This window comes from Sciurus vulgaris (genome assembly GCF_902686455.1).
Source record: "Sciurus vulgaris genome assembly, chromosome: 11".
Lineage (NCBI taxonomy): Eukaryota > Metazoa > Chordata > Mammalia > Rodentia > Sciuridae > Sciurus > Sciurus vulgaris.
The window spans coordinates 80327375-80352354 of record NC_136472.1 but is presented as its reverse complement, the minus strand read 5'-3'; the positions used below and the strand labels follow the sequence as shown (position 1 = coordinate 80352354).

Sequence of the window (24980 nt, the reverse complement as noted above, 5' to 3'; positions counted from 1 at the left end):
GCCTCAATATGTGAATGATTAAATTCTAAATAGATTTAATCCAAGTGCAAAAATGAATAACCTCAATCTTGATTTAAATCATTTATCAGATCTTGGACAGGCTACTTTGGTGAGATGATCCTCAGTGTGACATTTTACCTTGTCTCTTTGAAGTACCAAAAATTTCCAGCTCCTGGAGCTGCAACTGTAACTTAAGATTCCAAATTCAGTGACACCCATCTGGATTTACTGTTATTACTGAAGGACTATCCTTCTTTTTGACTATTATAAATTTGTTTGGTTTTAGGATTCTGTACACTTTTTGCTTTTGAAGTTATGGCCAGTAAGTGAAATGACTGTATAATAAGTCATTTTTATTATATAACTTTATAATAATAATCCTGCAAATATTTTAAACAATTTTATGATGTACCAAGCAGTGTGCTGACGGCTTTACATAAATTATATCATTTAATTGTGACAGAAACCACATGAGGAAATGGAATCTCTGACAGCTAAAGTAACATGTCTTAGATCATTTGATTATTAGGAGGCAGATCCAGGACCAGAAAGCAAGACTGTCTTGCTGGACTGAGTTTTCTGCTATGCATTTTGAAATTTTGTGTGGAAGATGATTATTTTTTCACTTTACCTTTAGAACTGAGTCCAATCTCATTTACCTGAAAGGTATTCACTGAGTTCCCAGTACATGTCTTGCACCTTGATACTGTAGAGATGACTGAGACTTAGTTTTTATCATTAAGGAGCTCATACTCAATTAGAGGTAAAATAGATACACCCCATACCCCCATGCTCATAGCAACATTATCCCACCATAGCCAAAGATAGAAGCAACTCAAGTGTCCACTGATTGATGTGTGAATAAACAGCATGTGATATATACATACAATAGAATATCATTCAGCCTTAAAAAGGAGAGAAATTCTGTCACATGTTCTAACATGGATGAACATTATGCCAAATGAAATAAGTCAATCACAAATGGACAAATACTGTGTGATTTCACTTATATGAGGTATCTCGAGTATTCAGACTCATAGAAACAAAGTAGAATAGGGCTCGTGATGAGAAAGAAATGGGAAGTTTTTAATGAGTATAGAGTTTTATTTTTGCAAAATGAAAAAATCCTGAAAAAAAAAAAAAAAAAAAAGAAAAAATCCTGGAGATTAGTTGCACAAATATAAAAAGCCAAACAGATATACCCCCTGTCTTAGTCCATTTGTGCTACCATAAAATACCTGAGTCTTGGTAATTTATAAATAATGCAAATTTATTTCTTACAGTTCTGAATGGTGCGAAGGCCAAAATCAAGGCACCAGCAGGTTTTGCGTCTGGTGAGGGCTGCTCTCTGCCTCCAAGATAGTGCCTTGCTGCTGTGTCCTCCCATGCTGGAAGGGCGTACTTGCTCCCTCAAGTGCCTTTTATAAGGCACCAATTCATTCATGAGAGCAGAAGCCTCATAGCCTAATCACCTACTAAAGATCTCACCTCTTACTGTTGTAGGATTGAGTATTAAGTTTCAATATGAATTTTGGAGGGGGACACAGACATTCAAACCATAGCACACTTTACTATGTGTTGGAATGTGATCAGTGAGGCAAGGAAGGACCAGTGTCATAGGGATTAGAGATGACTTCCTAGACAGGGTAACTATGGCCAGAAAATAAAAGACGGTAAGATTTGTGTGGCAAGGAGGAAGGTAGGAAGGGCAAGTCAGGTGAAGGGAATAGAGAGCAAAGTTGTAGAGCAACTTTGAGGTCCAACCTTCACAAGTAATGCCTCTCCAAGGGCATGGCTCTATAATCATAGGTAACTCATACGTCAGCAGTCTTAAGAGCAAAGTCTAAACCAAGTTCATGAAATTGTAGTACTCTGGACAGGGACTCACTCATGATTCATTTGGTAAACATTTATTTAACACATTCTTCCAGGTTCTATGCTAGGCACTTTATGTATGTCAGCAGATTTAATACCCCCAGCAACTCTGGAGTTATTAATAGCTCAATTAACAGATGTGGCAGTTGTGACTCAGATGAAACCTGCCCCGAATCACATGACTGGTAGGTGGCAGAAAAGGAAGACTTGGCCTGGAGCCCATGCTATGTCCACTTAGCTACACTGCCTCCCTTTGTGGGTGAGTGTGGAGTGACATCTGCTTTCGAACTCAAAGTCCAGTTGGCAGATGACTGCCACCCCTTGTCATCTTGCTGCTTTGAGGGTCTTTTGGCTGAGTTATCTGACGTCCCCAGGGCTCAGTTTCCTCATCTGTGAATGAAGATTTGTATTAAACCAGATTATTGCTAAAGTTTCTCCCAGATCTAAAAATTCCATTCATTCATCAAGCACTAATTTAGTGTCTACTATATACCACATATTCTGCTGGTGGATACTGGCAGTTGAGATTTGGCGGTACTCTTCTTGCCTGTACAGAGATTATAGGCTAGTGAGGGGAGCAGAAACATTACGGTCATAACACTGGTAATGGTATGTACAGAGGACACTGGAGCATAGAGAAGGAGCACCTAACCATGTCTTTGATAAGAGGATGTTATAAGAAAATGATCCTAAAGCCCAGAAGATACTATAGAAGACCACAAGAACCTCATCCTTCCTGTCGTTCCTATGGTCATGAACATACTACATAATTGTAATAGTAAATTTTTTTGAACTCAGAACTCCTTTTCATTTTTGTGAAAAGTTTAATTGGATTTGACAGTTAAGTGCAGTTATGTACTGAATATGAGGTTTTCAAAATATTTTTAGTTGTAGGTGGACACAATATTTTTATTTATTTTTTATGTGATGCTGCTGAGAATTGAACCCAGTGCCTCACACATGCTAGGCAAGTACTCTGCCACTGAGCTACAACCCCAGCCTGGGATTTCCTTTCAGACTGGAGAAAGATTATAAAGTTAATTTAAGTTAATTTATAAAGTTGGTTACATTATTTTTAAGGGGATTTAGGAAGCCTGGAGCATACTAGTAAGAGACCCAAGGACCAAGAGTTATTTAAGATGTTTACAATTAAAGTCACAGATGGTTATGCTTTAAAGAAGGGAGTGAAATGGCCAAGATTCTGGGTGAGATGTATGATTTTCTCAAATTACTAAGGACTAGTGAATTACTAGGAATTAGAATTACTGAGTATTAGAATTCAAATACTAAGGAATTGAGTAACTAGTAAGTCAGGCACTGTGCTATTATTTGATCTTTTCCATAATTCTGTAGGGTAGATGTTCTTAGTCTTGCTTTTCAGATATGGGAACTGAGCTCAAAGATATTGGGTCTTGCTTAAGGTCACAGCTAGCAAGACTGCATGATGGTTCAAAATCAGGTGTGTCAAAGTCAAGGCCTTTGCCTCTTCCTCTACCCCATGCTTTTCCAGGATCCTACACATTTGTATTTCTGGAGGAACTGTGCCAAAGCATGAGGTCTCCCCATCCCTGGTCCATGCAGAAGGGTCACACTGGTCAGGGTCACACTAATCTTGAAGAACAGTTCTTCAAATTTTTCTAACACACTACAGGAAAGATAGCTCCTCCAGCTTCCTGGGTCATCCTTCTGAGGTAGTACAGCACCAAGTGTCAGGGATAAATGGCTCTTACTAAAGCATTAACTGCCCCCACCCTTTTCTTCCCCAGGTAGTATATGAGTATTTGGTCTTGGTAATTTGTCTCTCAGAAGTGACTCATCAGTATCTGAGAGAATGCTGATCAAGGACAGCTAGGTATATGTGTTCGATCCCATCTTCCTCCCTAATGAAGGATAGTTTCAACTTATTTCTCCAGATTCTATCTTTGGGGTCCTGAGAAACCTTGTCACGTGGTTCTCAGAGGCCTTCACCTACAAAATTCTCACAGGACCACATGGGGGTCTGAGCACTTCTAATCATCTGCCTCAGGGTCTTTCCTTCCCTCTCAAGGTCCCTGGTGGGCATGTTTTTCTGGCTGACTTTGGAGTTAGGCCATGCATCTGTCCCAGGCCTTTAAACTCTCTAAGGAGTTCCCATATATCATGCATGAAACATGAAAAACCAACCTCTAACATAGGTTGATGAATTGCAAAAATGAGGAAAAGTCTCCTCTATCCAGGTTGTTTCTCTCTCCTGGTGTTCCAGAGTTTGAGCCACAGTGAAATGGACAGAGGGTCTGAGTTCAGGAGTTGGGAGCTTGAGTCTTGGCCTAAGTCACACATTCTGGAGCTATGAGCATTGAGTTGATTGAGCCTGTTTTCCCAGCTATAAATGAAGGACTGATGATGATCCCAACTTCCTTCTCTTATTCTGAGTGTCAAATATTGAATGTGTAGTGTAAAAGGGCTTTATAACAAGCCTGTAGAATGTGTCACAAATGTCAGTGTTTGTTGTGATAGACCAAATTGGCTCCATGAGAAACCTCTCTGGATACTGTGCAGGACACACACTCTGTCATGACTGGCCCCAGTTCCTGCCAAATCTGATCATTGCCCAAGGAGACTTTCATAGCATCATTCTCTTGTTTATTTCTGTAATCTTCTCATTTATAACCTTGTAAATGCTACTAAGAAGCTTTGATGATTCTTGAATATTCATCTTTGAAAACTCTGTTCAAGCTTGTACACTCACTCCCAGAACTATTTATATTTACCCCAGAGTAATGATTTGAATTCTTGGAGCTGTATGTGGATCCATTTCCCAATAAATTCTGGGACAGCTATTTATGGAACAGCTGGCTGTTTATGATAGGTGAGGATCTTGCTTGCTGGAATTCTGAATGACTGAGAACTCCTGAGGGCATCTTAGTAAGTAAAGCAGGGCTGTTAGGACTTCCTGCAGGCTTCTGGGAATGCAGAGAATGGGGAAGAGAGTACCTTACCATAGTATTATGAGCTCAAAGCTAGAAGCCCTTGGAAACTGAAAAGGGTTTTTGTGTATTGTCATCAGATTGTTGAAATTGTTACCGTGTTCTGAGATATTTTTAGGTCTTCCTTAAATGCTTGTTACAAACTTCCAACTCTTTTTGCTTCACATGATTGCTGTTCATTCTTCCTGGATATTAGTTAAAACTTATAAATGAAAGAAAACTAATTCTCACTGATAAAGAGGGAATTTGTGGGATGGATGTTGAGATATTTTATGTAACTATGGAATGAATCAGCTGAAACCAGGAGGTATTAGAGTAGAAAACTGCCTAAACAGACTTAATACAGATGAAGTTTATTTCTTTTAATAAACATGGCTCTTCCTGATTAGGCTGTTTTAATGTTTCAGGAACCTTCTATCTTGTAGTTCTTCCTCCATTCTGAGTTTTCTTCTTTTAATCTGCAATTGGAGGAGATTGGAGGATCTCATGTAGGAGGTTTCCATGGGCCAGGTCTGGAAGTGGCTTATCTCACTTCTGTCCTCATTCCATCCACTATAATCAGTGTGTGGCTCCACCTAATAGTAAAGGATGCTGAAAAATATGGCCTGTTTGCCCAGAAATTAAAAGAAAAGGTTTGGTGAGTATCAAACCAGGTTGAACTACAGAGGATCTCAGAAAACTGTCAAGAGTCTGTCTCTTATCATTGCTTCTCTGCTACCATGGCAGGGATCATGGCTGCCAATTTACTCCTGAATTCTAAATCTCACTCTTGTTAACACTGAAGAAGAACTGACCTAAGTAGAGAATCACAAAGAATAATGTTTGGCTCCGTTCAGATCATGTGACCAGTGTGAGCCAATCACTAGAGACCAGAGAGCTGAGCGATTTAGCATAGATGTATCCCTGAGAGCCTCTCTTGGACTGTTTATGGGCAAAGGAGAGGCATTGTGAGATACAGTCATCCCTTTTTGCCACTCTTTAAACAGGTCACCTTCCCTTTTCCTCTTAGGGAAAATTTTGCAGTTTTATAGTGAACTTTCCAATGTTCCTTGCCATAGGCACAGCAAATGATTGTATTTCATTGCATCTGGGATACCATTCTTTTTAACATGTGCTACTATTTGACGCACCACTGACAAAGAAAGAGAAACTCAGTTTCCATATAAACTATAACACAATGCTAAGGTGCCATCCATTGTAAAATACATCCTAATTTCCAAGCTGCCAAAATATAAGGAAAAAAAATGTTTTTAGAACTGATGAAAGATGACATTTATTACTCCACAACAAAGATCTCAGCTTTCATGCTTTGGTACTACTGCTCAATTTGTTTCTTCAGTTAATTCATTAATTTAAAAAACCATTCATAGGCCAGGGAACAATGACTAAGAAAGATTCAGGTTCTGCTTCTTAGCTCTTACTGTCTGTCCCCTTTATGGCCTGTGTTAGTATGATTTTCATTAATGAACACTTAATGAAGCAGCTTACTTATGAAGAAAAAGAAGTTTATGTAGCTCACAGCCTTGGAGGCTAAAAGTCCAAACAGCATGACTCAGGCTCTGGTGAGGGCCCTGTGGCTGATGGCAATGGTGGGAGTGCTTGTGGAGTCAGAGAGCAACTCACTCTCATGAGAACTCACTCTGGGAGACCAGGGATCCCTTTGTGGGACAGCACCCTTCTAGGTCCTCCCACTAGGCCCCACCTCTTAAAGATCCAAACCATCTCCCAAGGCCATCACCCAGGACTGAGCTTCCAACACACAGACCTTTGGGGAGGCAGAGAATATTCAAACCACGGCACTCACTATCCTTTCTTTTCCTCTCTCTTGCTTATATTATGAAGTGCCAGCTGTGTGACAGACAGTGTGCTGGACACTGAGAGTTCAAAAAAGAATATGATGGGATTCTTGCGCCCAAGGGACTTCTGGCATGGAATAGTAAGGGGATTGGGGTGTGGGAAGACAATCATACAAACAAGTGAGTAAATGAAGAGTTACAGGTCGTCTTGTCAAAGTCTACAAGGCACCATAGGCTCCTGAAATAGGGGAATGGTCAATTCTACCTTGAAGAGTGAGAATGAGTGTGCATACTTTCAGTTAAGATGTTGTACCCTACTACAGCAACATAGTCATGTTTTGAATATCAATGTGTAATTATTTTGAAAGATACCTGACAACAATCAGGTAGGCCACTGTGTTTTGAATCACCTCAAACTTCCTATTAAATTTTGCCTTCAAAAGGCACATGTGGGTCTCCTTTCTTAGTACAAACATTAATGAGTAGTCAGATGACTTTTATAGAAACAAAGTGAGGAGATAATCAGATTTATTTTATTGTGGAAGCATTCTGTATCTTAAATACATCTATCTTGAAAAGGATTCTTTTTAACCATGCGATTGATTTTCAGGCCCAGTGGGTATGCTGGGTCACGTGCTCCAGCAGGCAAAAGGGCAGGGGCAGCCAAGAAGGGCCATGTGGTGACTCAGGATCATGCTGGGTCCCAGCAGCAGACGTTACAGGAATGGAATCTGGAGAAAATGTGGGTGATGCTGTTTGGGCCTGGGATCAGAGAACAGTATGGCAGGACCTTGCCTCAGAGGGTCCCAGAGCTCAGTTAGTGTGAAATTATCATCTCTTAGCAAGGATACCAACTAAGGTTGAACCCATTTTTATTGGTTAAACTCAAAGTAAACAACAAGACTCTGGGAAGCAAAGAGATTTGTTTGAGGTTCATAGAAAGGCCAGTGGAGAGAGCCAATATCTGTCTGTCTATTCTGGCAATGAGAAAAAGCTTAATGAGGCAGGGAAAAGATCCAAAATTAAACTATCCTCCTCTCTTCTGGTTTATTGAAGAGCCTGGAAGTGAACTCTGAGATATTGAAGATTTTTTTTTTTTTTTTTTTTTTTTAACTTTCCAAGCCAGTATGTCCAGAGCAGGGTACTTGGCAATGGTGTCAGTTGGGATGTGGGTAAGGCATGTGTATCTACCTTATCATTGGGCGTAGGGTCCTTATGGAAAGGGGCAGGTTTCTCTCTGGTATCCTGAGAAAGAGAGCTCCCAGGAGCTTCTTTAGGGAAAAGGAGAAAGGGTAGAATCTGTAGATCAACTTTGTGATTTCTAGGTAACAGCCTGAGTGGAGTATGTGGTTGGAGGTCACTGCAGTTGTACAAGGTGAAGCTTGATGGAAGCATGGGGAAAGCACCCTCAGCCCTCTTCAGGACTCCTTGTGAGCATATAAAAAGAGGAGGAGCAAAGGAAAAGGAGAGAAAAGCATCCTTTGAAATCAGCAAAAGGTTTGTACTCAGCAATGATTTATCAGTGTACTGAGGAGGAACATTAAAAGAATAATCACTGGCTATTTATTTTGGAAAAGTATGTGTAGTGTGAGTCAAGGCAGGGAGCTTTATTTTCTCTTTTACCTTGCTCTCACTTCCATTAGTGTTAATAGGATCGTATATTCTAGACTTTTCTTGGCTTATTGCCCTGACATAAATGTTTGGATTTCTTGTTTTGGTGTTATATATTCTTAACAACAGAGAGAAAGAGAAACAATGTTATGAGCTAAATTATCCTATGTACTTTATTGTGGATAGGATTTCTTTCTCATGTCCATGACTTTTAAGATTATCTGTTCTGATGATCTGTTTCTGATAGCTTCTACTAGATAGCTTTATAATTTGCCAAAGAGGGTTGTTCAGGGGATGGCTACAGGGATGTTTTTATTTGGTGAAACAAGGTGTGTCCTGATTTTGGTTATCTAAACTCCAGGTCATGTCATCCAGAGGCCCAATATACCATCACTGGGGCATCCATCCTGAGGGCATTTATTAGGTGAGCATTTGATAACTATTGACTCAACTTACTTTCTTGGTGCAGGATTTAGTTCTTAGGGTTGCTGCTGCAGAATCCATTTATTCAATTAAACAAATAGCAGCTGAGCTCCTGGTGTGTCTGGGGTATTGTTTTCAACTTGGAAATACTGTGTGTGGAGAGGTAGAATCAGATTGTGATTCAGGGAAACCCAGCAGAATTAGAATGCTAAAATGTCAGGGTTTGAAGGGACCATAGAGATAATCAAAGCCAGAGTTCATAAAACTTTTCTGTGAAAGGCCAGAAAGTAAATATAGTAGGCTTTGGAGGCTACATATGTTCTCTGATAGGTACTATGTTTTGTCTTTACAATCATTTACAAATGTAAGCAGGGGTGGAGGCATAGACTGAATTTGGCCATGAGCCATAGTTTGCCAACCCCTGGTTTATTAGATTCCTCTCATTTTACCAATGAGAAAACTGAAGGCTGCGGGTTGGGGGGATGACCCCCTCCCCCCAGGTCATATATATAGTCAGTCCTTGACACAGCTGGATTGATGACCCTTAGTAAAAGATCTTGAAGTCAGACCGATAGCTCAAAATACATAGGCACTTTGCAAATGTATAGTTTTGGTCCCCAGGGATATGACTCTTAGTTAATTGTTACATTATTGGTATCTACCTCATTCCAGGTACTATATTTAGGACTGAGAATGCAAAATTCAGTACAACAGTGTCCAGTTCTCATTCAGCTTTGGTGGAGGCAGATAAGATGGCAATGTGGAAGGTGGCTTGTAGAGACGAGTAGTGCATAGGTAAAAGCACAGGAAGGCACTGCTGCCTCAGGATGTGGACCCTTCTAGTGGGCACATGAAGGAATCCATTCATTCATTGCATCTCTCTCACTTATGTTTTGGAAGCCACTACCCAACCTAAAGTAGAGGAAAAGGTGCCCAGCTTCACCTGAAGTTGCTTGTTTCTTTCCTGGGGTACTAATGGCTTACATACATCCCATATATACAGGGGTAGGTAATAAGGTTAAAGGAACCAAAATGAGAAAAGATTCAGGCAGCCACCAGAGAAAGATGGTTTATTTAGCAATAGCTTTGCAGCATAGGTTTATCTGAGCAGTGACATTGAGACACATATGAAACCAGACAAAATTGAGCCTTTTAATATTGTAGTGCTTGAGAGAATTTTAGGATGATTAAGCTATAACCTGCGATTAAATAGATAAAGAGTATGAGACCTAGAGATGTTAAGTTATTTACTCTGGGTTATGCAGCCAATTCATAAAATCTTGGGGTTGATTCTAGATTTTAAAAAGGTACATAGTAGTAGCTGGGTGTGGTGGTGCACACCTGTAATCCTAGTAGCTCAGGAGCCTGAGGCAGGAGGATGGGGAGTTCAAAGCCAGCCTCAGCAATGGTAAGGCACTAAGCAACTCAGTGAGACTGTCTCTAAATAAAATACAAAATAGGGCTGGGGATGTGACTCAGTGATTGAATGCCCCCGAGTTCAATGCCTGGTACCCACCCCCCAAAAAAAAGGTACATAGTATAACAATTCAGATAATAATAAAGATAAATAATTATAGCCAATATTTATCTAAAGTTTAGTATGATATCTATAGTAACATATTATTTAAGTCTGACGATAATTCCATGTATCTCCATTTTATAGCTGGGGAAACTAAGCTTGGAGAGATTAAGTAAAATTTGCCCAATGTCATTCAGGCAGTTAGTGGTAGAGTCAGGATTCAGGCCCAGGCTCAAGTGCTTAACCGTGTACCTGCTTGTAACCCTTTATTCCAACTTGGCTGAGTGCTTGGACTGTGCTTTTCCATTTGTTTGTGAGCAGCTTGTGGGCTAAGGACATGTCCCCTTTACCTGTGTTTCCTCGCTCTGGGCCTAGCATTGTAAAATTTGCCCATAAATGTTTGTAAATGAAAAAAATGAAAGAATAAGTGTATACTTCTCTAAACAGTTGACACTCCTGATGCCCAGTGCCTGGGAACTCAGTGGCTGAGCCAGACCCGTATTCAAGTTCACTGATATCTAGTCCTTTTATAAGACAGAGAGGCTAATGTGCAGATATGGGCCAGGAAAGCTGTCTGCTCTGCAGATGTTTTTATTTTTTTACCACATCCATCAATACTTTGAGACTTAATATGTACAGTAGAATTCTCTTTGAACATCAAAGTTTTCTTGAAGACATGACAGCCTGGTTGTTTTGTCTGAATTTGTTGAAGTTGGTGTAGGCAACTGGAAGTTTCTCTCTGTGTGGGATACCTTCTTCCTTTTGCATGGCCACTTTAAGATTTTGGTTTCAAACTATATTCTGATGCATCCTGGGGTTTGTGGGGCAGAGAATTGAGGAACTCTGTAAGAGAAATCAGGCATGGATTTAGCTTCAAGCCAAATAATGCCTAAAACAATATCCTGCTGCATTCATGTTTTAGTTCTGACAAATGAGAACAAGCAACTCATTAAATATATAGTATCTTGCCATATTTTCTTCCCTTTCTTTTGTAAGTTTAATGATTTTCTCACTTGACAATGGTAATGCATAGTATTGCTCCACTGGAGATTTTTGAAGTAAAACACTTTGAAAAAGATTTATAGAGATTGTTTTTTAAAAAAAGAATCTGTACCTATATTACTTTTTATTTAAAGAATGGTATGGGCTTTGTTTGCCATTCATAGTAAGCAGAGTTTCTCTATATGGCATATAATAAAGCCAAGATGCTTGAATTTTAGTTCAGAAAGTTGTATCCTTTGAACCTAGGTCCCTGGGTTTGTTCATATAAGTCAATACACAGCATTGATAATTGCTGCATATCACTTGGGGGGAAATCCAAATTAAATGAAGGAGGCTTTCATTAGACTGTGAAAAAAACAGTTTTAGTTTCCATTGGTAAGATTCTTTAGGGATTTTCAGAGGGAATAGTGTAATACAAGATACTCTTCTTATTTGCAGGCCATTGAGAACTCCCTTAAATAGAGAAACATATGAATATTTGTTTTCTAACAGAATAGTTCAAAGACCGACCCGTGTTTCTTGCCAAAGCTTTTTTCTTTTCATGTCTCATTCAACTTAACACAATTTTTTTTTCTGATTATGTCAGGAAGAAAAACCTCACTTAGCGATTGCTTGCTATTAATACCTACCTTTAAAAACTCCTTAATTATTAATGGGTTTTTCTCATAACTCTATCAGGGTATACCCCTGGTTTACTGCAGTTTTTATTTGCTCCCCTTCCCCTTCAGTAGCAATAGTCCATTGCCTCCAGTAAGAAGGTGGGGGCAAAGGATGAGAAGGCTTTGTTTATGACCTGGTAACTTCCTATTATCAGGTAAATATTCTGTACCTAACTTTTTATTTTGAAAAATTTCCAACAGATGAGTACAAAGGACATTCAAAACCCTTCACTTAGATTTACAGTTGTCAGCATTTCACCACATTTGCTTTATCTCTAGAGAAAGATAAATGCATATTTACATTTTGGAGGGGGACATATCATGGTATTCTATTTTTTTTTTCTTCTACATCACCACAATACCATTATCATGCTCTAGGAATTTAACATTGATTCCATGATATTGTCAAATACACAGTCTGTATTTCAAATTTTACCTTGATCATCTAACTTTTACTGTGTAAAAAACCATACCCAAATTTAGTAGCTTAAAACAGCCTCCACTTTTTAATGCTCATAGTTCAATGGGTCATTTGGGTGGTTCTTTTAAGGTGGCTCAGGATCAACTGATTGGCTAGAGTTCCTCATACATCTACAGTCAGCTGCTGGATCAAATAGGGGTTGGCTGGTGTCTGTTGGCCTCAGTTCAGATGGCTGAAGTTTGCTTAGAGGTCTCGCATCTGCTCCAGAGGTCTGGCATCTCTAGCAGGCTGGACCAGACTTATTCCCATGGCTCATATGCAGGTTCCAAGAGAGAGTGAGTAGAAGTGTGCAAAGCCTTTTGAGGTCTAGATTGGAACTGGCACAGCATCACTTATGTTGTAGTTGTCTGGCCAAAGCAAGTCACAAGTTCCTCTTGATGGGAGGAGCTAAAAATTCATATTACTCAGGGGCATGGATAACAGAGCAGGAGTAACTGAAGCCATTTTTGCAAATGATCTGTCACATCCCTATTATCCAAATAATAATAATATTAATAATATAACTGTTGGTTTGTTTTACTCCCAGGATGCAATTAAGGATTATACATTAAATCTAGTTATTATCTATCTTTAATTTTTTTCTTTAGTCTCTTTAAATCTATAAGTGTCTATAAAGAGGTTTTGTGTGTGTGTGTGTGTGCGTGCGCACGTGCACACATGTATGTGTTTTATGATATTTTAAAAATTTCAGGCCCATTGTCTTAATTTTTTCTTAATTTCAAATCTGAATTTATGTCTCCATGATTTATATATAGGTTGAACTTTTTGGGCAAAAATGTATATTTCCCATTGCATCACAAGAAGGAGCATATAAGAGTAGCTAGTCTAGATTACTGGTGATGCTAAGTGTAATCATTTGACTGAAGTGAGGCCTGCCAGATTTCACAATCACAAAGGTACTATTTCCTGGAGATAGAGTTAAGTCTGGACATTTGATGTTAATATTTTTATAATCACATGAATGTATATTCATTAGATACCTGCTGCATATCTAGTCTATCTAGTTTAGTATTATGGGAAATCTGCAAGAATGATAAAGAATGTTGCCTGTCTGAAAGAATATAGTTTTCTTGAGTTATTCTTTTAAATGCTAAAATAGTCAAAAAATGGTAGTTCTAAGTTAATGATTGATTTTTAAATACTTTTTCATTGAAATATCATGTACATACAGAAAACTGCACATATCATGTATATAGCTGGGTGAACTTTTCAAATAACATTATCAATATAACCAGCAGCAGATTAAGAAACTGAATACCTAACATCTCAGTAAGCCTGGTTTTGAACTGTACAGAACTTAAATTCAAATAACTGTTGTCCTTTTCAGTGCCAATTTATGAATGATTCAAGAGTAGCAGTATCATTTTAAGCTAAAAATGGTGTTATCCAACTTGATTGCTCTTTGTATTTACCAAGCTTGGTTCAGAGTGACTTTTTATAATGTCCATGTATCAGAATCTTTCCTTTTTTATTGCTGTCTCAGAGCAGAAGGTGACCTCTACCTTCCTTATGCATTCTGTCTTGTGTCCTTCTGCCTTTCTGGAGTCTGGCTTCCTGTTTCTTTCTGGTATCTTCTCTACTATCTTCTATCTTAAGCTTTTCCTTTTCTTTTGGCTCCTGCTCCTTATCTTATACATTTATCCTGTCCTTTTGCTTCTCATCAGACTACTGTTTTTTCCCCTCTTCTTCCTTTTATTACCAAACTTAAAAGATGGCCTCATTTTCCTCTTTAATCCATTCGTCTAATTGTCCCTTGAAACTTGGTTTCTTTCCTTCCCAATTCTAGTGACAGTCATTAGCAAACTCCTAATTACCAAGACTCATTTTTCAGCCTTTGTCATCTTAGAGTTCCATTCCCTTTGGATATCTTACTGTGTTGGTTAGCTTTTTACCACTGTAACAGAATACTTTATTGCTTAACAAAATCAGAAGGTTTGGGCTGGGGATATAGCTCAGTTGGTAGAGTGTTTGCCTCACAAGCACAAGGCTCTGGGTTCTAATCCCCAGCACCGCAAAGGAAAAAAAAAAAAAAAAAAAGAAGATTTATTTTGGTTCACCCTTTTGGACATTCTGTTCATGATCGATTGACCTCATTGCTTTTGGGTCTGTGGCAAACCAGCGCATCATGGAGGGAGTATGTGTGGGAGCAGAACTCATTACTTCATGGCCACAGAGCAAAAAAGAGTGGGACCTGGGGCCTACAGTATCCCTCAAGGGTATGCCCCAGTGACCTAAAGACCTTTCCCTAGGCCCTGCGTCTTAAAAGGTCTACCATTTCCCAGTTACACTAAATCTCGACACATGGGACTGTGGGGAGACATTTAAGTCCAAAGATATCTCAAAGATCTTTGGAATATCTGTTCCCTTGGCTTTCATTTACTGAGTGCTCTTGATTTCCCACCTACTGCTTGGAATGGTCTTCTAATAGAAAGACTTCCGTGAGAAAGAAGAGTAGTAATTCTGACTTCTTCTGGGCTACGTATGAGAATGGCATTTCTTAGGATGTTTTTATGTTGGCAGTGTATCTGCCTTTTGAAGATTTGGTTTTAATGGCAACTCTCAAACTGATGTAAATGTTCTGTAACACCAGTTTCTTGATGCTGTGCTTGATAGAAACTCAACAACTGTTTGTTGGAATCATTCATTTTATTTTTCATTCATATGCTCAGTAAGTATTTATCAAGTATCTAGTCAGTGAATTGAATTGTTTGTTAAATTCAATAGTAACTTACTTTTGTTCAAATTACCTGAATATGGTTTTCTCTTTTTCTTTTAACCTTTATTGAAGTTTATTTATTTTTTCCTAGTTTTGATAATTGCTAGTTATATGACTTATTGTGTAGCCTCTGGAAATCAGTTCTGTAATTTTTAAAACAGGTGTAATAATAGTGATTATTACTTTGTGGGTTATTTAAGGATTTGATGAAAAATATGCCTGTGATATATGCCTATCATATAGTTATGTGTCTGTAGTAATAGATGTTAGCTATGATGATGATGACGATGATGATGATTACCACCATCGTGCATTAGACATTGCTGTTTGGGCCTCACAGCAAACATCCTGAATGAGGCGTGATTTTTCCCTTTATTTGAAAGAGAAACTGAGACTCAGAGGATTTAAATAACTTGCCAGAGGATACGGAGCTAACAAATTACAGATATGTAATGTCCAATTCCGTAACTGTGCCTTTCCCCTACACCATAAAGCCTTTGAACATCTTGCATGACACTTAGAAGTGAACTAGGAGTCACTTTATAGTGCCTGAGATTAGCCGAACTTGTTTTCGTTTGCCTTCTGAGAGGTAAGAGATACCAAAGAAGTTCTGTGCTATTAGAGAAACTCCAGTCCAAAAGACAAGATTAATTTTACTGTAAAACTACAGAATTTCAGGGTTTAGAGGATTTTAGGCAGTGTTCTGCCCACCCAATTGCTGAACTTTAATCAACTAGCCAAGGAGTCATCTGCTTTGTTCCTTAATACTCCCAGTAAAGGTTAAGTCCTCATCTCCCTCCACCAGACTCCCAAGGCAGCTCACTCCTTCCTCTGCATAGCTCTGACTATAAGATGACACTTCCCACATCAACCTGAGTTCCTTTCTTCTTTCTGCCTTTTGCACGTCAGTCACCATTTGTCAGTGATAGCCAAATGAAGTAAGTAGAACCTGTTTCCTGAGGCAACTTTCAGATCCTTGCAATTTATTCTCTGTTTTAACCCCCAACCACATTCTCTTCATTAGGCTAAGCAGCTTCATGCCTTTAAATTCATAACTTCTCTCTCTTAATAAATGGTACTACCATTGGCCCAGTTGGCTCAGTTAGAAACCTAGGAGTTTGTTCCCTTCACCATACATATACAATCCAGCAGCAAGCCTTTTCCAGTATTATCTCCAAATCTAAAGTCCATCTCTACTACCATTGCCCTGGTCCAAGCCACCATCTTCTCTCCCTGATTCCAACTCTTGCCTCCTCCCTATAATGCCTCCTTCACATAGCAACCAATTTTATCCCTATTTAAAGCACAAATCATATCATGTTGCTTTTCTGATTAAAAATTTTTTTTGAAGTATTTAGTTGTCCATGGACCTTTATTTTTATGTATGTATGTATGTATGTATGTTTGTTTGCATATATATGCTGTGCTGACAATCAAACACATGCTAGGTAAACCCTATACCACTGAGCTACAACACCAGCCCTTTGTTTTGTTTTTGAGATGGAGTCGGTCTTGCTATGTTGTCCAGGCTAGTCTCAAACTCCTGGGCTCAAGCAATGCTCTTGCTTCGGTCTCTGGAGTAGCTGGGACCACAGGCGTGCTCCACCATGTCCTGCTTAAAACTCTCCTTTGATTTCTTATTGCTCTTCGAGCAAAATTTAGACTCTTTTCCATGGTCAAGGCCCTGCCTCATCTGAACCATTCCATCTTCCCTGTTGATCACTCATCCTTGGCAAATAGTCTCCTTTATGCTTCTGGGATGTGCCAGACCTTTTCCTGTAGCTGGCCCTTGCACTTCTAGTACCTTCTATCTACACTTTTCTTTTCCTGGCTTACAAATGACTGACTCATTCTCATCTCTCAGGTCTCAGCTCAGATCCCACTTCTTCAGAAAGACCTGTCCTTATCAGTCATGTTAGGCCCCAATCTCAACATTCTATAGCTCTTTCCAATCTGCATGGTCATCGCTCCTCATGAGAAAACAAGATTTTTAGTAACTGGAACTATGTCATGTGAACAGTTACATTCTCTATGATTGGCACAATAGCTGGTTCATAGAGAGTGCTCAATAAACATCTGAGGAATAAATGAATGGACTCATTATTAACTGAATGCAAGTATGTGGAGTCATAATAAAAACATTTGAATTTGAGCTTTGCCACTTCCTGTGTGACTTCAAGCAAATTACATTACCTTTCTGGATTTCAGTTCCTCATTTGCCTAATATCTATCTTATTTACCTCACAGAATGTTGTGAAGACATGATTAAGACATCAGCTGTGAATGCTACAGTATCTGGCACATATTAGGTGCTTAGTCCACCTCAAAGCCTAGTGTTTAATTCTGAACATGCATAGAAGTGGTCTGTCAAGTTTCATCTTGATTAATGGAACTGTTTGGTATGCCTGTGTGTGTATGGCCATAAGCCTGAGTGTTAGATGCCCTTCAGGTCACACTTGCCTGACTGGAAAGACAGTTCTAAACTAGGGTATGCACATGATACCCTATGCGCTTTGTGGTGCTCAGTTGGATAACCCAGAGGCACTAAGCGCAGAGCCTTCACTGGGGTGCTAAACACACACTCCAAAATTTAAGTGATCAAACCTGACATTGTATGGCCCATTTCTTCTCAAGATGGATTGGGATGCTCTGTCTAGACAGTCATTTCCCTTGGGAAATCACAGTTGCTCCAGTGGAGGTATGCGGTCTCCTCTTAAGAATACAAAATGGCCTGTGAGCTGTTGGGGTGGGGGCTGCTTGGAGGTTGTAGGGCCTATGAGTAGAACCTGCAAAGGAGCTGTCTCTGCCTCTGCTCAGGGGAGCCAGCATCATGGTAGTAACCTTCTCCTTTACACACATAGCAATCAGTTGTCCCAGAGATTCTTTGCCTCCACCGAGGAGCGCTAGGAGGAATTGAAAGCCTGGAACATGGATTTCCTGCTAAGAGGGAAAGCAGAAATCTCAAGGTGACCTGACTTGCTTGGAGGGATGGCTTAAATGGTTTCCCACTGTAGGCTGTTTGATGTTTTAAGGTAGAGGCTCTAGAATCAAATAACCAGGGGTTCAAATCTGGTGATGCTGTGTCCATGGCTAAGCTTAACATGTAAGGCTTAGTTTGTGTATTATAAAATCTGAATAATAATGACCCTTATCTTATCTGATTACTGAGGATTAAATGATATAATGCATGTAAAAATCTTAGTGCTGGGCACATAGCCAGTCTTCAGTAAAGGATCATTCTTTTTATTGGGCAAGGCAAATCAAAATTTTGAGTTTGGTATTTTTGATAAGCCTTACCCATACTGAACTTTGAGTCTTGTTTCCTCACTTACCAGCTGTGTCTTGGACAGGTTTTCTAACCTTTCTGAGCTAGGGTTCTTATCTGTCACACACAGTTTAGAATTCCAGTCTCAGTGAAGGTGAGATGAGACCAGAGCACCTGATACACAGTTTAAGTGCTCAAAATACTCATTTCTTCCCCTTTGGTTCTCAAGTATTTGAAATACGGCCCCTTTAAACTTGTTAAGATTCCCCACTAGCCTTGTATGCAGCTGTGGGCAGACAGCTTTGGCAGAAGGAAAGAACCCCCTCCCCCCACCCCCTTTTTTTTTAAATGACTGTTTCATAATCTGCTGGTGCAGATCTGCTGCAGCCACACCCTGTGCTTCTCAGGGTCCCTTGGTCTTGTTGCAGTTAACATGTAGCTTGCTTTAACCTAAATAACCCTGGAAAGTGGCTTCTATGAAAGGCGTTACTGAATGCAAAATGGATTTTCTTCCCTGCTCTTGGGGAGGAATCTGGCTCAGGGATTCTGAGCTGCAGAGGGAGGGGCTGGCAGGACTGGATCACAGTTGGACTTAGCAGCCAGGGGTTTTCTGGTTTTCATTAAAATTCTCTGGCTGTCTTTCGAGATTGCTCCATTGGATATGACTGTGCATGGGAGCTGTTTATGCTGTTCTCTCAGCTACACACACCCATCAAATCTGGGACGAGAGAAAACTGAAGGTGGGGAACAGCCTGACTGAGGGTTTTTGCTCAGCAATTTTTGCAATGAGGGACCCCCGTTTATAAAGTACAGAGCATGAGATGTGTAAAAATCTTAAATACAGATGAGGAGGCAGACATAGCTAAGCTGGGGATGGGTAGCAGAGAAAATCCTGTTACAGCTTGCTCTCAAGGGCAGATGGAGGCTCAGGGTTCCCAAGTGTTATATTAATGAAATCATCCTGATCTGATCATTCTTCAGAGGTGCTGATACCCTCATCTACCCAAGAGGGTTGGGTTTGAGGGCAATTTTGAGGATGGCAAACTGAATTAAAGAAGACTCAGTTTTAAATGTTATTTTCTGGTTGCTGAAGGAATCTTTCTTGAGATTGAAACTTGAGTCTAAAAACCTAGGTTCAGTCATGATTCTGCTATTAACTTTATGACCTTGGGCAGTGATGTTCCTGGGTCTCAGCTTCACAGTGTGATTGTGAGGATTAGATGAGATAAATTATGTAAAGCTCTTGACATATCATATGGTCTCAACAAATGGGAGATGTTATTACAAATTGGGCATTCTAACTTACCAAGATATATCCCTATTCTGTCATCTAAAACATTTGTTCTGCATCCCTCCCAGCTTTGTGTCATTTGTGAATTTGAGGCAAATATGTTCCCTAGGGCAAGCTGGAATTCCCCTCCCTGGAAAAATACATCTAAACCATATTATTATGTTTCCAAGTGAGAGGCTTAATTCGTCAGCTATTTCATAACTAGTTAACTTAGTAGAAAAAAGGATTTTTTCCTGTCATTCCTGATGGATAGATTGTGAAGAAGCCATTTGATCTTGGGTATGAATGTCCCCTGATGGTGCCCATTTGCCCTCAGAGTAAACTCCATTTCCAATCTTTTCTGCTCTCACTCTTTCTTCAAGTCCTGTGTCCTAGCCACTGCAGACTACTGACACAAAAATAATTAACCTGAAACATACAATACATACCCAAGAGTGTTTAAAATATACATTTACAGTTTAAGGAAGATCAAAATGAAAATTAGTAATCTACTATCCAGTTTATTAAACTGAACATTATGAATACCTAGAAGCAGCTCGTGTACCCTCCTCACTAGGGGCAATGATTATTTTGACCTTTGTGTTGGTCATTTCCTTATTTTCTTTGTGATTTAGCTACCCATGTTTATATTACTAAAACAAATGTTGTTTAATTTTTTAACAACAGAAGCAAGCACAAACCTAGCAAGCTTTGTAAGGAAAGGGCAACCTTGCCGCTATTAGATGTAAACTATGGGCCTTCTCTGACTTTTGCTTCCTGGGAGTTACAAAAGACCCTAAAGAGGATGTGAGTGGGCAGATTGTGAGCAAATCCAAGGAAATATAAGGCTTACCACTCTTGGGATATCTGATAGGGCTTCAGCTCGACCTCTGGTTGGAATGTGGTCACAGAGAGTGGCCCACCTCCAGCTCTCAGGAAGAAGGTCAAAGCAAAACTCTGATAGGGTAAAGTGAATGTATCAGCCAATCCAGATAGGCAGCAAGAAGAAGTGAGTCATACGTGGTCAAGACAGATATTCAGAGCAGCCTCTGGACCAAGTACCTGTGTATTCTTTGTCAGTTTAAAAAGAGAGTACACATTACCACCTATGGAATGTTCTAACTAGAAATTGACCCCTAAGTACAATCAAACCTTGAGAGTTAACTTTGATTTATTGGAAAGATGGGGGAAGGAACAGCAAGTTGAATTATACACCAAGGAAGCAAACAGGTAAGTTCAGAATGTAGAACATTCTGTTGGACACTGACTTGGCTTCTGCAACAAGTCAATGGCATGAAAAAAATAATAGAGCAACTTAAGAATTATAGTCAGAATTGGGCATGGTGGTGCACTCTTGTCGTCCCAGCTACTCAAAAGCCTGGGATAAGAGGATGGCTTTCGCCTAGGAAGTTCAAGGCCAGTCTGAGCAACATAGACCCAGTTTTAAGTGGGGGGTGGGGGGAGAATTATAATCAAATGTACTATCTGAACCTTGTTTTGATTTGGATAATCTGTGTTTTATTAGTTTGCTAGATCTGCCATAACAAAATTCCTGAGCAGCTTCAACATAGTTTTTCTCAGGGTTCTGGAGGCAGGAATTCCCAAATCTACATGCCAGCATTTTGCTTTCCTCTGAGGCCTCTCTTCTGAGCTCACAGTTGGCTGCCCTTTTGCTGTCCCCTTGCCCGGTTGTTCCTTTGTGCATGCATACCCGTGATGTCTGTGTTGTGTGCATCCTAGTCTCATCTTTAAGACACCAGTGTCATATTCTGGGTTATTAGGAATTGGTTAGGGCTTCAGTATAGGAATTTAGGGGGGAACACAACTTAGCCCATAACAGTCTAATTGTAAAAAGACATGTTTTAGATTTCGTGAAGATTTTATTACGGACTGAATATGAAGTGATTAAAGAAACTACTGTCACTACTTTTAGGTGTGATAGTAGTATTATAAGATGGGTAATATAGAGAGGGGTTCTAAAGTATATAAAGATGAAATAGTATGGAAGTGGAATTTGTTTTAAAACATTTAAACAGAAAAGTAGGGGGGAAAGGTAAGTAAATATGCCAAGTTCTTGACAATTGTTGAATCTGGGTAATGGGTATGGAGGTCCATATTTGCATGTTTGAAAATGTTATATATTTAAAAGATTTAAAAGTACAACACAAGGGAGTGTTTAAGGCAGTAGGGCTGTTAGTAATGACTGTCTTCAGCATATGAATTATGCAGTCCAGTCTGCTTGGCTTCTTCATGTGGCAGTCATGTTGTGGTCCTTGACCTGTCTGCCCTAGATCCCTGCTCCTTGTATGCCGCCCAAAGAAGGACATTCTCTAGGAGCATCTTAAAACATGTGCTTGGGATGCGACTTTCTGAGTGCTCGTGTACTTGCCTTTGTTCTGACCTCACTTTTGATCTGCTTTACCTGGGTATTGCACTCTAGTTGGACATTACTTTTCTTCTTTACCTTTTAATGGCATTGCTTCATTTCACTATAGACAAACTGGAAGGGTTCTGATTGCTGTTTCTTTGTATATAGACTGTTTTTTTTTTTTCCCTCACAGCTGATGGAATGTTTCTTTTTCAGTTTTCTGGAATTTCATGAAAATTTTACATTGTGCTTGGTGTTGGTGTACAGGGCCATTTCAACCTGGATACCTGCATTCTTTTTTTTTGGGGGGGGGGGTGTCCTGGGGATTGAACTTGGGGGCACTCAACCACTGAGCCACATCCCCAGTCCTATTTTGTATTTTATTTAGAGACACGGTCTCAGTGAGTTGCTTAGTACCTCACCATTGCTGAGGCTGGCTTTGAACTCTCTATCCTCCTGCCTCAGCCTCCTGAGCTGCTAGGATTACAGGTGTGCGACACCGTGCCTGGCTGCAACCTGCATACTTAAGTTCAAATTTTTATTAAATTATGTTGTTATGATTTTTCTTTTATTTTTCTGTTCTTTCTCGAGAACTATTCAGATATTGGTCCCCTAGAATATTCTTAACTTCTGTCTTCTGTCTTGCATATCTTTGTCTTTTGATTTTGCTCTCTAGAAGATGTCCTCAAATTTATCTTGCCATTCTTTAATTGAGTTCTAAAAAATCTGCTATCATGTTGTCATTTTCTAAGAGCTCTTTTTGGTTCCTGAGTATTTCCTTTTAATAGTATCCTATTTTTGTTTCATGAATGTAGTTTTATTTCATTTTTGTAAGAACATTACTTCTTCCCTCCCCGCAATGGTATCTGTTTCCTTCAAGTTGCTTTTCTGCACTTTCTGTGGTTGTATCTTCATTAGTGGTTTTCACAAAATGACACTCCGAATGTGATCCTTCGCTGTTTTGCTCCTGATTAAGAAAGGGAGGAAAAGGGCTGTTAAGACCTTGACATTATGGTAAGTGAAAGAAGTCACTCAGTAAAGACCACATAGAATATGACTTCATTTATATGAAATGTCCAGAATAGGCAAATCTGCAGACAGGCAGTAGATTGATTAGTAGTTGGCTGGGGCTGGGGAGAGGGGGGAATACAAAGTGACTGCTAATGGGGATAGGGAGAGGATAATGTTCTAAAATTGATTGTGGTGATGTTTATTCTGTACTACAAAACATTGAATTGTGTACTTTAAAAGGGTAATTGTGTACTTTGTGAATTATATTTTAGTAGAGCTGTTTAAAAATGCTGTCAGGAAACTTTGAATGCAGGATGTAGATGATTAGTTTGGTCTTGCTGCAGGGCGGTCTCTGTGGGCCCTGGGTCTGCACCTTCAAGTTTTCCCTTGCTGGCATCCTGTTTCCTTGCAGAGGTAGATTCTACCTGATGATGTTCAGGTGGTCAAGAGGAGAAGGAATAGGGCTATCTTTGCCCTGTAACTTCAGTACACATTAATGAATGCGTTTTATTTCCTCTTCAATTCTGTTGGGTACACCCAGACCAGAGACATTCTGATTTTCTATTGTGGAAAATCCTGGAGATTTACAAAAGTAGAGAGGATGGTACAACGAACTACCTTGTATTCAACATCCATGTGTGCCAAGTGTCGGTGGATAGACGTTTGTGTTTCATCTGAATCCACAAATCCCCTTCCCTAGATTCTTTCAAGCAAATACTAGACATTTCTGTATTATGCTCTCCAGAGACAGAGCCTGCAAAATTCTGTGAGGAGGCGGCATCTATGGATCTAACTTCTTGAGCAGCTTTCCTTCTTGTGTTCTTTATCCTACCCTTCTTTCTTCCTGACCTAGGAGTACAAGGTACTGCCAGTTCCTGTGCTTTTTTAAGGATTCCGTGGTTTCAGTCAGCTGAATTCTCGGCTTCCCCTGAATTTGGTTTAGGATACAGGTTCTTTTTCTAATATATTTTTAGTTGTAGGTAGACCCAATACCTGTATTTTATTTTTATGTGGCGCTGAGGATCTAACCCAGTGTCTCACATGTGTTAGGCAAGCACTGTACCACTGAGATACAACCCCAGTCCTAGAATACAGATTTCTTGAATCTCTTAAGTCATTTACTACCTGTTCATCTGCTTCCCAAACTTCCAGAATTTGACACGGTTCTGTTTTCTCATCTGTCTTTGTGTTTGCAAGGTTTTGTTAGTAAGGAATAAAAGAAACACTTCACTGAGTTTTCATGTGGCTTGGGGAATAAGTGAAATTAGATGCAGTTGTTCTATGTGCCACCTTCTCCAGAAATTGGCTACTTATCTTTTCATTCTTGCCCTAGCCTATTCTATTCTACTCCACTCTCTAACCCTATTTTATGTGGGTATGTATGTATTTCCTGGGAGTCTCCCTTTTAATCTTCTAAGAACTAGGAGAAGTCTTCTGGGTTCAGCATGCCTCTTCTGACTTTAAGTCCGAGCAAAGTTAAGGAGTCCTGCTTTTGTGCCTCCTTGGCATTTCTCCTCACCTCTTACAGCATTGTTCACTTGCACACTGCTTGCTGCATTGCGGTCTCTTTACCTCTCTCTGCCCTGTTGGCTTGTGAAGTAGGGCTTTGGGAATACTTATTTGTCACTGTGTCATGAGCACAGGGCCTCACTGCCAGTGGACATTTGTAACCTCACTGAAAGGATAATTGAGCATTGTGCTTCTGGGGGTGGAGACAGATAAGCATACAATGCCCCTTTCCTTCTTGTCTTTTTTCAAGCAGGACTATTTGGTAAAATTAGAGCAAAATATGCCTTGTCGGCTTGTTATACAAATTGTCCCCTTTGCTGGTGTTTTTTACCCAGTCAGCAGGTTAGGGAGGGAGGGAGGGTAGCTCTCTGAGTGTAAACATCCTAACAAAGAAGGAATGGACCCAGTGGACATGTGTTGTTCCCCTCCCCAAGAGAAAGGCCCGTGTTCTATACTCTGCTTCACACTAGAGAAAGAGAGAATGTGTTCTGTCCAGACAGCTACTTAGT

The 24980-nt window shown here is 39.8% G+C and overlaps 1 protein-coding gene across 2 annotated transcripts in view; it reads left to right on the top strand.

Annotated features, from left to right (window-relative positions):
• Positions 1 to 24980, top strand: part of RAB30 (RAB30, member RAS oncogene family) — an 81115-nt gene that overhangs the window by 19616 nt on the left and 36519 nt on the right. Inside the window, exon 2 of one of the 2 annotated variants that reach the window (XM_079105628.1) lies at positions 8610 to 8672. The exons of the other annotated variant lie outside the window; for it this stretch is intronic. The gene's annotated coding sequence lies outside the window, so the exon portion shown is untranslated. The remainder of the gene's footprint in view (positions 1 to 8609; positions 8673 to 24980) is intronic. 2 annotated transcript variants of the gene reach the window in all.